The sequence below is a fragment of the Lolium rigidum genome, chromosome 2, assembly GCF_022539505.1.
Source record: "Lolium rigidum isolate FL_2022 chromosome 2, APGP_CSIRO_Lrig_0.1, whole genome shotgun sequence".
Classification (NCBI taxonomy): domain Eukaryota; kingdom Viridiplantae; phylum Streptophyta; class Magnoliopsida; order Poales; family Poaceae; genus Lolium; species Lolium rigidum.
The window spans coordinates 256,607,141-256,619,240 of NC_061509.1; positions in this window are offsets into that span (position 1 = coordinate 256,607,141).

Sequence of the window (12,100 nt, forward strand, 5' to 3'; positions counted from 1 at the left end):
GGGACTCCGGACGAAACGAAAGCGCGGAAAACGCCGAGGAAACTTCCCGCGCGTCTGGTAGCCCGAACTTGTCGGTGAGAGACACCGATCGTCGTCCTCATCGCATCGTCTTCCGCGCGTTGTAATAGCCTGCCGCAGGTCAGTATTCGCCGGACGCGTAGCTTCCACGCGGCGAGTTAATGTCGTCGCCTCAGTATCACGCGCGCCTACCTCTATTTATTGCCAAACTACCGTGTCTGCTCCGCATTCACCTCGCTCACCTTCCCCAAATCTTCCCCGATCTCGAACGAACCAGAGGCGATCAAGCAATGGCGAACGACGGTGCAGCCAACAATGGCTTCGGCCGCCACTCTCTCCACCAATGGGAGGGCGGCTCCTCCACATGGCGGGCTACCCAGCGCCGCCAGACTTCCGCGCGCCGGGAGGATGGAGACTAAGCGCGGACGGCGTGCCGATCCCGGACCACCGCCGATGGGTCGGGCCGCCCTGGTGGCGGAGATCGAAGCAGTCCTCGCCACTTTCACTGACGAGCAGCGCGCGGAGCCTCGCTTCTTCCCCGACGTGTACGACTCATGGAGCGAGTTCTTCCGGCGCAGGTACGAGCGTGAACTCGCCGCGTATGACGGCCCTCCTCCTCCTCCGGCAAGCAACAACGCCGCCAGCCGCCGCCAGTGGTGGAGCGCGCCTGGCCGCGCCCTCCCGAATGTGCTCGCGCACATCGAGGGCGGGAACTACCCCGTCCTGGAAATGCCGCCGCCGGAGGCGGCTACCGTGTCGCGCCGACACGGTAGTTCCTGTATGCCGAGGAGGATGGCGCCATCCTCCTCCTCGTCTGGGTCGAGGTCGGCGTCCAGGTCCGGTGGGTCGACGCCGGTCTTCGTCAAGAAGGAGCCGGCATCTCCGTCGACACCGGCCTTCGTCAAGAAGGAACCGGCGTCTCCACTGCCGACCAGAGGGCGCAGCAGCGACGCCTTCGTCATCCGCAACCAACCCTCCTCTCTGCAGCGTGGGCGGAAGAGGAAGTCGTCGAAGAAGGAGGTCGCTGCGGCCGCCGCCAACCAGGTCGCCGAGGAGGAGACGAAGCGCGCGGAGGACGCCGCGGTGGCGGAGGCGATCGCCAGGTCGCTGAAGGACCTGGTGCCCGCCGACAACAGCCTCCCCATCGACGCGGCACTGGAGTGGTTCAGGCGGGACTGGGAGCGCCAGAAGGTGGAGCAGCAGCGGCGGCTGCTGGACCTGGCCGCTGCGCGGATAACTCGCCGCCCGCGCCGCCGCACCAGCCGCGAGAAGGAACGCCGCGCCCAGGGAGGTGATCAAGCTCGAGGAGAGCAGCAACGATGACATCTACCGGCCGTCGCCGCCACGCGCTGGCTGAAAGGACGAGATGTCGCCTAGAGGGGGGGTGAATAGGCGTTTAAAAACTCTTACGGATTTGGCTTGTAAGAATGCGGAATTAAACTAACGTTTAGTTTACAAGCACAACCCCTAAATATGCTAGGCTCAACTAAGTGTAACAATAACAATTAGAGCTAAGCAAGATAGGCACAAGATGTATGAAGCACAAGTGATAGCAAGATATATGTACTTCAAGCACGATGGCTATCACAAGGAAAGTAAGCTAGGGTACAGAAATAATCGAGGCACGCAGAGACGAGGATGTATTCCCGTGTTCCCTTCCTTTGCAAGAAGGTACGTCACTTTTGGAGGAGTGGAGGTCCCACGAAGGATTCCCCAACACCACGAAGGCTCACCCTATTCTCCGAGCCACACTGATACGTCTCCAACGTATCGATAATTTCTTATGTTCCATGCTACTTTATTGATGATACCTACATGTTTTATGCATACTTTATGTCATATTTATGCATTTTCCGGCACTAACCTATTAACGAGATGCCGAAGAGCCAGTTGCTGTTTTCTGCTGTTTTTGGTTTCAGAAATCCTAGTAAGGAAATATTCTCGGAATTGGACGAAATCAATGCCCGGGGGCCTATTTTTCCACGAAGCTTCCAGAAGTCCGAAGAGGAGACGAAGTGGGGCCACGAGGTGGCGACACACCAAGGCGGCGTGGCCCAAGCCCTGGCCGCGCCGGCCTAGTGTGTGGGCCCCTCGTGACGCCCCTTGACCTGCCCTTCCGCCTACTTAAAGCCTTCGTCGCGAAACCCCCAGTACCGAGAGCCACGATACGGAAAACCTTCCAGAGATGTCGCCGCCGCCAATCCCATCTCGGGGGATTCAGGAGATCGCCTCCGGCACCCTGCCGGAGAGGGGAATCATCTTCCGGAGGACTCTACACCGCCATGGTCACCTCCGTAGTGATGTGTGAGTAGTTCACCCATGGACTATGGGTCCATAGTAGTAGCTAGATGGTTGTCTTCTCCTCATTGTGCTATCATTGTGGGATCTTGTGAGCTGCCTAACATGATCAAGATCATCTATCTGTAATACTATATGTTGTGTTTGTTGGGATCCGATGGATAGTGAATGCTATGTTATGTTGATTACCAATCTATCATGTGTTGTTTATGATCTTGCATGCTCTCCGTTTCTAGTAGAGGCTCTGGCCAAGTTTTTGCTTGTAACTCCAAGAGGGAGTATTTATGCTCGATAGTGGGTTCATGCCTCTATTAAATCTGGGACAGTGACAGAAAGTTCTAAGGTTGTGGATGTGTTGTTGCCACTAGAGATAAAACATCGATACTTTGTCTAAGGATATTTGTGTTGATTACATTACGCACCATACTTAATGCAATTGTCTGTTGTTTACAACTTAATACTGGAAGGGGTTCGGATGATAACCTGAAGGTGGACTTTTTAGGCATAGATGAACGCTGGATAGCGGTCTATGTACTTTGTCGTAATGTTTTTCCTGGAATTTGGTTATTCTGAAAGTGTCAACCAAATAGTGGATTCTTGTTTCTGAGGTATTGCATTTCCCAGTAAGGAAGATCAGATTCAATAAAACCAGTGTATTTCTGGCTTTCCATCCGAAAATAAAGTACGGAAAAAGGCTAAAGTGCATAAAATGAGCTAAATCAAGTGGTAAATCATTTCTCCTGGGGTTGTATGTGCATTGTCATGCCCTCACTATTTGTCAATTGCCCAACTGTAATTTGTTCACCCAAAATGCTAATTCTTATGGGAGAGACACCTCTAGTGAACTGTGGACCCCGGTCCTATTCTTTACATCTGAAATACAATCTACTGCAATTGTTCTTTATTGTTTTCTGCAAACATCATCATCCACACTATACATCTAATCCTTTGTTACAGCAAGCCGGTGAGATTGACAACCTCACTGTTATGTTGGGGCAAAGTACTTTGGTTGTGTTGTGCAGGTTCCACGTTGGCGTCGGAATCCCTGGTGTTGCGCCGCACTACACTCCGCCGTCATCAACCTTCAACGTGCTTCTTGACTCCTACTGGTTCGATAAACCTTGGTTTCTTACTGAGGGAAACTTGCTGTTGTACGCATCACACCTTCCACTTGGGGTTCCCAACGGGCGTGCGCTTTACGCGTCATCAAGCTAAATTTATGGCGTCGTTGCCGGGGAGATCAAGACACGCTGCAAGGGGAGTCTCCACTTCCAATCTCTTTACTTTGTTTTTGTCTTGCTTTATTTTATTTAGTACTTTGTTTGCTGCATTATATCAAAACAAAAAAAATTAGTTGCTAGCTTTACTTTATTTACTGTCTTGTTTGCATTTTCCATATTAAAAACACAAAAAAATTAGTTACTTGCATTTACTTTATTTGCTTTTTGTTTATTTCATCATGTTTCCTCCTAAGTTCACTCTAAAAGATATATATGTAGGAGAAGGGTCTATAATTGGAAGAGATAATATAGAAACATTTTTCACCCATGTTAGCATGGATGAAGATTTTGAAGATGTACCATTATTAAAAGCTGCTCCTACTTATGAAAATGCTTTTGCCTGTTTGGTACACATGTTGGAAACTAGATTTATTAGTCTCAACCCCATGATACAACACATGTTTCTTACACTTTCTGATATGGAGATGGGAGAAAAGAGAGATTTTGTTTTAAAAGTCCTTGTTAGAGAATTTAAAGAGGTAGCTAGAGAAGCTAGAAAAGTTTTCATTAAGCATAAGAGGCTTGGTTTGTTCACTGATTTTAAGAAAACACTTGAAAAGATGGACATGGATAGAATAAGATACACTAATAATGTTAATGATGGTGGGGAGATTAAGGTACCGATACCTAGTAAGCTCCTAGGAATATATGAAGCTCTAGAAAATAATTATGCTTGACTTGTCCCTGAAAATTTGTTTGATGAAAATAGCAAGCCTAAGACTAATGAAAAGGGAGCCTCTGAAACTTAAAAAGATAAGATACAATGCATAGTTGAGAACTCCAAACCCCGATGTTGATGCTTCATCACTTGATAATACTTGATACACACTTTCTGCGCCTAGCTGAAAGGCGTTAAAGAAAAGCGCTTATGGGAGACAACCCATGATTTTACTACAGTACTTTTATTTTGTATTTGAGTCTTAGAAATTGTTACTACTGTAGCAACCTCTCCTTATCTTAATTTTGTTGCATTGTTGTGCCAAGTAAAGTCTTTGATAGTAAGGTTCATACTAGATTTGGATTACTGCGCAGAAACAGATTTCTTGCTGTACGAATCTGGGCCTAATCCTCTGTAGGTAACTCAGAAAATTATGCCAATTTACGTGAGTGATCCTCAGATACGTACGCAACTTTCATTAAATTTGAGCATTTTCATTTGAGCAAGTCTGGTTCCTCTTAGAAATTCGTCTTTACGGACTGTTCTGTTTTGACAGATTCTGCCTTTTATTTCGCATTGCCTGTTTTGCTATGCTTGATGGATTTCTTTGTTCCATTAACTTTCAGTAGCTTTGTGCAATGTCCAGAAGTGTTAAGAATGATTATGTCACCTCTGAACATGTGGATTTTGATTATGCACTAACCCTCTAATGAGTTGTTTTGAGTTTGGTGGGGAGGAAGTTTTCAAGGATCAGGAGAGGAGGATGATACAATATGATCAAGGAGAGTGAAAGCTCTAAGCTTGGGGATGCCCCGGTGGTTCATCCCTGCATATTTCAAGAAGACTCAAGCATCTAAGCTTGGGGATGCCCAAGGCATCCCCATCTTCATCGACAACACTATCAGGTTCCTCTAGTGAAACTATATTTTTATTCCATCACATCTTATGTACTTTGCTTGGAGCATCCGTTTGTTTTTTGTTTTTATTTTGTTTGAATAAAATGGATCCTAGAATTCATTGTGTGGGAGAGAGACACGCTCCGCTGTTTCATATGGACAAATATGTCCTTTGGCTTTACTCATAATGTTCATGGCGAAGGTTGAAACTGCTTCGTTAATTGTTATATGGTTGGAAACGGAAAATGCTACATGTGGTAATTGGTAGAAAGTCTTGGATAATTTGATACTTGGAAATTTTTATAGATCATGTTTAAGCTCTTGCATCATATACTTTGCACCTATTAGTGAAGAAATACATAGAGCTTGTTGAAATTTAGTTTGCATGATTGGTCTCTCTAAAGTCTAGATATTTTCTAGTAATGGTTTGAGCAACAAGGATGACAGTGTAGAGTCTTATAATGCTTGCAATATGTTCTTATGTGAGTTTTGTTGTACCGGTTCATGCTTGTGTTTGCTTCAAATAACCTTGCTAGCCTAAGCCTTGTATTGAGAAGGATTACTTCTCGTGCATCCAAATCCTTGAGCCAATAACTATGCCATTTGTGTCCACCATACCTACCTACTACATGGTATTTCTCCACCATTCCAAAGTAAATTTCTTGATTGCTACCTTTAAATTTCTATCCTTAGTCTTTGCAATATATAGCTCATGGGACAAATAGCCTAAAAACTATTGTGGTATTGAATATGTACCTATGTATCTTATTTCTTATTAAGTTGCTTGTTGTGCGATAACCATGTTCCTGGGGACGCCATCAACTACTCTTTGTTGAATATCATGTGAGTTGCTATGCATGTTCGTCTTGTCTGAATTAAGGGAGATTTACCATGAGTTGAATGGTTTGAGCATGCATACTGTTAGAGAAGAACATTGGGCCGCTAACTAAAGCCATGATTCATGGTGGAAGTTTCAGTTTTGGACAACAATCCTCAATCTCTAATGAGAGTATTAATTGTTGGTGAATGCTTAAGCATTAAAGAGGAGTCCATTATATGTTGTCCCGGTATGGATGTCTAAGTTGAGAATAATCAAAAGCGAGAAATCCAATGCGAGCTTTCTCCTTAGACCTTTGTACAGGCGGCATAGAGGTACCCCTTTGTGACACTTGGTTAAAACATATGTATTGCGGTGATAATCCAGGTAATCCGAGCTAATTAGGACAAGGTGCGGGCACTATTGGTATACTATGCATGAGGCTTGCAACTTGTAGGATATAATTTACATAACACATATGCTTTATTACTACCGTTGACAAAATTGTTTCTTGTTTTCAAAATAAAAGCTCTAGCACAAATATAGCAATCAATGCTTCTCTCTTTGAAGGACCTTTCTTCTAATTTTATGTTGAGTCAGTTTACCTATTTCCTCCCACCTCAAGAAGCAAACACTTGTGTTAACTGTGCATTGATTCTTACATACTTGCATATTTGCATTCATCATATTACTTTATGTTGACAACTATCCATGAGATTTACATGTTACAAGTTGAAAGCAACCGCTGAAACTTAATCTTCCTTTGTGTTGCTTCAATACCTTTACTATGAATTTATTGCTTTATGAGTCAACTCTTATGCAAGACTTATTGATGCTTGTCTTGAAAGTACTATTCATGAAAAGTCTTTGCTATATGATTCAGTTGTTTACTCATGTCCTTACTCATTGTCTTTACCATTGTTTTGGATCGCTGCATTCATTACATATGCTTACAATAGTATTGATCAAGGTCATGATGACATGTCACTTCAGAAATTATCTTTGTTATCGTTTACCTACTCGGGACGAGTAGGAACTAAGCTTGGGGATGCTGATACGTCTCCAACGTATCGATAATTTCTTATGTTCCATGCTACTTTATTGATGATACCTACATGTTTTATGCATACTTTATGTTATATTTATGCATTTTCTGGCACTAACCTATTAACGAGATGCCGAAGAGCCAGTTGCTGTTTTCTGCTGTTTTTGGTTTCAGCAATCCTTGTAAGGAAATATTCTCGGAATTGGACGAAATCAATGCCGAGGGGCCTATTTTCCACGAAGCTTCCAGAAGTCCGAAGAGGAGTGATACGTCTCCGACGTATCGATAATTTCTTATGTTCCATGCCACATTATTGATGATATCTACATGTTTTATGCATACTTTATGTCATATTTATGCATTTTCCGGCACTAACCTATTAACGAGATGCCGAAGAGCCGATTCTTTGTTTTCGCTGTTTTTGGTTTCGAAATCCTAGTAAGGAAATATTCTCGGAATTGGACGAAATCAACGCCCAGGGGCCTATTTTCACACGAAGCTTCCAGAAGACCGAAGAGTCAACGAAGTGGGGCCACGAGGTGGCCAGATGATAGGGCGGCGCGGCCCAAGCCCTGGCCGTGCCGACCTGTCTCCTGGGCCCCTCGTGTGGCCCCCTGACCTGCCCTTCCGCCTACAAATAGCCTTCGTCGTGAAACCCCCAGTACCGAGAGCCACGATACGGAAAACCTTCCAGAGACGCCGCCGCCGCCAATCCCATCTCGGGGGATTCTGGAGATCGCCTCCGGCACCCTGCCGGAGAGGGGATTCATCTCCCGGAGGACTCTACACCGCCATGGTCGCCTCCGGAGTGATGAGTGAGTAGTTCACCCCTGGACTATGGGTCCATAGCAGTAGCTAGATGGTTGTCTTCTCCTCATTATGCTTCATTGTCGGATCTTGTGAGCTGCCGAACATGATCAAGATCATCTATCTGTAATGCTATATGTTGTGTTTGTTGGGATCCAATGAATAGAGAATACTATGTTATGTTGATTATCAATTTATATCTATGTGTTGTTTATGATCTTGCATGCTCTCCATTATTAGTAGAGGCTCTGGCCAAGTTTTTACTCTTAACTCCAAGAGGGGGTATTTATGCTCTATAGTGGGTTCATGTCTCAGTGAATGCAGGGAGTGACAGAAACCTCTAAGGTTATGGATGTGCTTGTTGCCACTAGGGATAAAACATTGATTCTATGTCCGAGGATGTAGTTATTGATTACATTACGCGCAATACTTAATGCAATTGTCTGTTGTTAGCAACTTAATACTGGAAGGGGTTCGGATGATAACACTGAAGGTGGACTTTTTAGGCATAGATGCATGCTTGGATAGCGGTCTATGTACTTTGTCGTAATGCCCAATTAAATCTCACTATACTCATCATAATATGTATGTGCATGGTCATGCCCTCTCTATTTGTCAATTGCCCAAGCTGTAATTTGTTCACCCAACATGCTATTTATCTTATGGGAGAGACACCACTAGTGAGCTGTGGACCCCGGTCCAATTCTTTACATCTGAAATACAATCTACTTGCAATACTTGTTCTACTTGTTCTCTGCAAACAATCATCATCCACACTATACATCTAATCCTTTGTTACAGCAAGCCGGTGAGATTGACAACCTCACTTGTTTTGTTGGGGCAAAGTACTTGGTTTGTGTTGTGCGGGTTCCACGTTGGCGCCGGAATCCACTGGTGTTGCGCCGCACTACATCTCGCCGTCATCAACCTTCAACGTGCTTCTTGGCTCCTACTGGTTCGATAAACCTTGGTTTCTTACTGAGGAAAACTTGCCGCTGTACGCATCACACCTTCCTCTTGGGGTTCCCAACGGACGCGTGATGTACGCGTATCAAGCTCTTTTTCACGGCGCCGTTGCCGGGGAGATCAAGACACGCTGCAGGGGAGTCTCCACATCCCAATCTCTTTACTTTGTTTTTGTCTTGCTTTATTTTATTTACTACTTTGTTTGCTGCACTAAATCAAAATACAAAAAAATTAGTTGCTAGTTTTACTTTATTTACTGTCTTGCACTCTATATCAAAAACACAAAAAAATTAGTTACTTGCATTTACTTTATCTAGTTTGCTTTATTTACTATTGCTAAAATGGGTACTCCTGAAAATACTAAGTTGTGTGACTTCACAACCACATATAATAATGATTTCTTATGCACACCTATTGCTCCACCTGCTACTACAGCAGAATTCTTTGAAATTAAACCTGCTTTACTGGAATCTTGTTATGCGAGAGCAATTTCTACAGTGTTAGTTCGATGATGTTGCTGCCCATCTCAATAATTTTGTTGAACTTTGTGAAATGCAAAAGTATAAAGATGTAGATGGTGACATTATAAAATTAAAATTGTTCCCTTTGTCATTAAGAGGAAGAGCTAAAGATTGGTTGCTATCTCTGCCTAAGAATAGTATTGATTCATGGACTAAATGCAAGGATGCTTTTATTGGTAGATATTATCCCCCTGCTAAAATTATATCTTTGATGAGTAGCATAATGAATTTTAAAGAATTGGATAATTTGCATGTTGCACAAGCATGGGAAAGAATGAAATCTTTGGTTAAAAATTGCCCAACCCATGGACTGACTACTTGGATGATCATCCAAACCTTTTATGCAGGACTGAATTTTTCTTCGCGGAACCTATTGGATTCAGCTGCTGGAGGTACCTTTATGTCCATCACTCTTGGTGAAGCAACAAAGCTTCTTGATAATATGATGATTAATTACTCCGAATGGCACACGGAAAGAGCTCCACAAGGTAAGAAGGTAAATTCCGTCGAAGAAACCTCTTCCTTGAGTGATAAGATTGATGCTATTATGTCTATGCTTGTGAATGATAGGACTAATGTTGATCCTAATAATGTTCCGTTAGCTTCATTGGTTGCACAAGAAGAACATGTTGATGTAAACTTCATTAAAAATAATAATTTCAACAACAATGCTTACCGGAACAATTCTAGCAACAACTATAGGCCATATCCTTATAATAATGGCAACGGCTATGGTAATTCTTATGGGAATTCTTACAACAATAATAGGAACACACCCCCTGGACTTGAAGCCATGCTTAAGGAATTTATTAGTACACAAACTGCTTTTAACAAATCTGTTGAAGAAAAGCTTGGGAAAATTGATGTACTTGCTTCTAAAGTCGATAGTCTTGCTGCTGATATTGATCTTTTGAAATCGAAAGTTATGCCTCATGAAAATCATAATAATAAAATTGTTACTACAGCAAATGCCATCCAAGTTAGAATTAATGAGAATATAAGATTGATGGCCGAATTGCGTGCTAGGTGAGAAAGAGAAGAAAATGAAAAAGAAGATAATATAGCTAAAGTTTGGACTATTACCACCACTAGTAATGCTAATGCTACACATGTTGCTGCACCTCCTACTAATAATAATAAAAGAATTGGTGTTAGCAATGTTTCCACTTCTAATGCAAAGCGCGAAAAATTGCCTGAAACTGCTAAAACTGCTGAAACTGCATGTGATAAAACTGCTGAAAAATTTTCCAACATTGGGGATGATGATCCCATTGCTTTAGATTATAATGGTTTATATTTTGATGATTGCCATATCTCTGAAGTTATAAAGTTCTTACAAAAACTTGCTAAGAGTCCTAATGCTAGTGCTATAAATTTGGCTTTCACGAAACATATTACAAATGCTCTCATAAAAGCTAGAGAAGAGAAACTAGAACGCGAAGCTTCTATTCCTAGGAAGCTCGAAGATGGTTGGGAGCCCATCATTAAGATGAAGGTCAATGACTTTGATTGTAATGCTTTATGTGATCTTGGTGCAAGTATTTCTGTTATGCCTAAGAAAATTTATAATATGCTTGACTTGCCACCATTGAAAAATTGTTATTTGGATGTTAATCTTGCTGATCATTCTACAAAGAAACCTTTGGGGAAAGTTGATGATGTTCGTATTACCATTAACAATAATCTTGTCCCCGTTGATTTTGTTGCCTTGGATATTGAATGCAATGCATCTTGTCCCATTATATTGGGAAGACCTTTTCTTCGAACTGTTGGTGCTATCATTGATATGAAGGAAGGTAATATTAAATATCAATTTCCTCTCAAGAAAGGTATGGAATGCTTCCCTAGAAAGAGAATGAAGTTACCTTTTGATTCTATTATTAGAACAAATTATGATGTTGACACTTCGTCTCTTGATAATACTTGATATACACTTTCTGCGCCTAGCTGAAAGGCGTTAAAGAAAGCGCTTATGGGAGACAACCCATGTTTTTACTACAGTATTTTGTTTTATATTTGAGTCTTAGAAGTTGTTTACTACTGTAGAAACCTCTCCTTATCTTAGTTTTGTGCTTGGTTGTGCCAAGTAAAGTCGTTGATAGTAAGGTTCATACTAGATTTGGATTACTGCACAGAAACAGATTTCTTTGCTGTCACGAATCTGGGCAAAATTCTCTGTACGTAACTCAGAAAATTATGCCAATTTACGTGAGTGATCCTCAGATATGTACGCAACTTTCATTAAATTTGAGCATTTTCATTTGAGCAAGTCTGGTGCCTCAATAAAATTCGTCTTTACGAACTGTTCTGTTTTGACAGATTCTGCCTTTTATTTCGCTTTGCCTGTTTTGATATGTTCGATGGATTTTTCGATTCCATTGACTTTCAGTAGCTTTGTGCAATGTCCAGAAGTGTTAAGAATGATTATGTCACCTCTGAACATGTATATTTTGATTGTGCACTAACTCTCTAATGAGTTGTTTTGAGTTTGGTGTGGAGAAAGTTTTCAAGGATCAAGAGAGGGAGATGATACAACATGATCAAGGAGAGTGAAAGCTCTAAGCTTGGGGATGCCCCGGTGGTTCACCCCTGCATATATCAAGAAGACTCAAGCGTCTAAGCTTGGGGATGCCCAAGGCATCCCCTTCTTCATCGACAACATTATCAGGTTCCTCCCCTGAAACTATATTTTTATTCCGTCACATCTTATGTGCTTTGCTTGGAGCGTCGGTTTGTTTTTGTTTTTGTTTTGTTTGAATAAAATGGATCCTAGCATTCATTGTGTGGGAGAGAG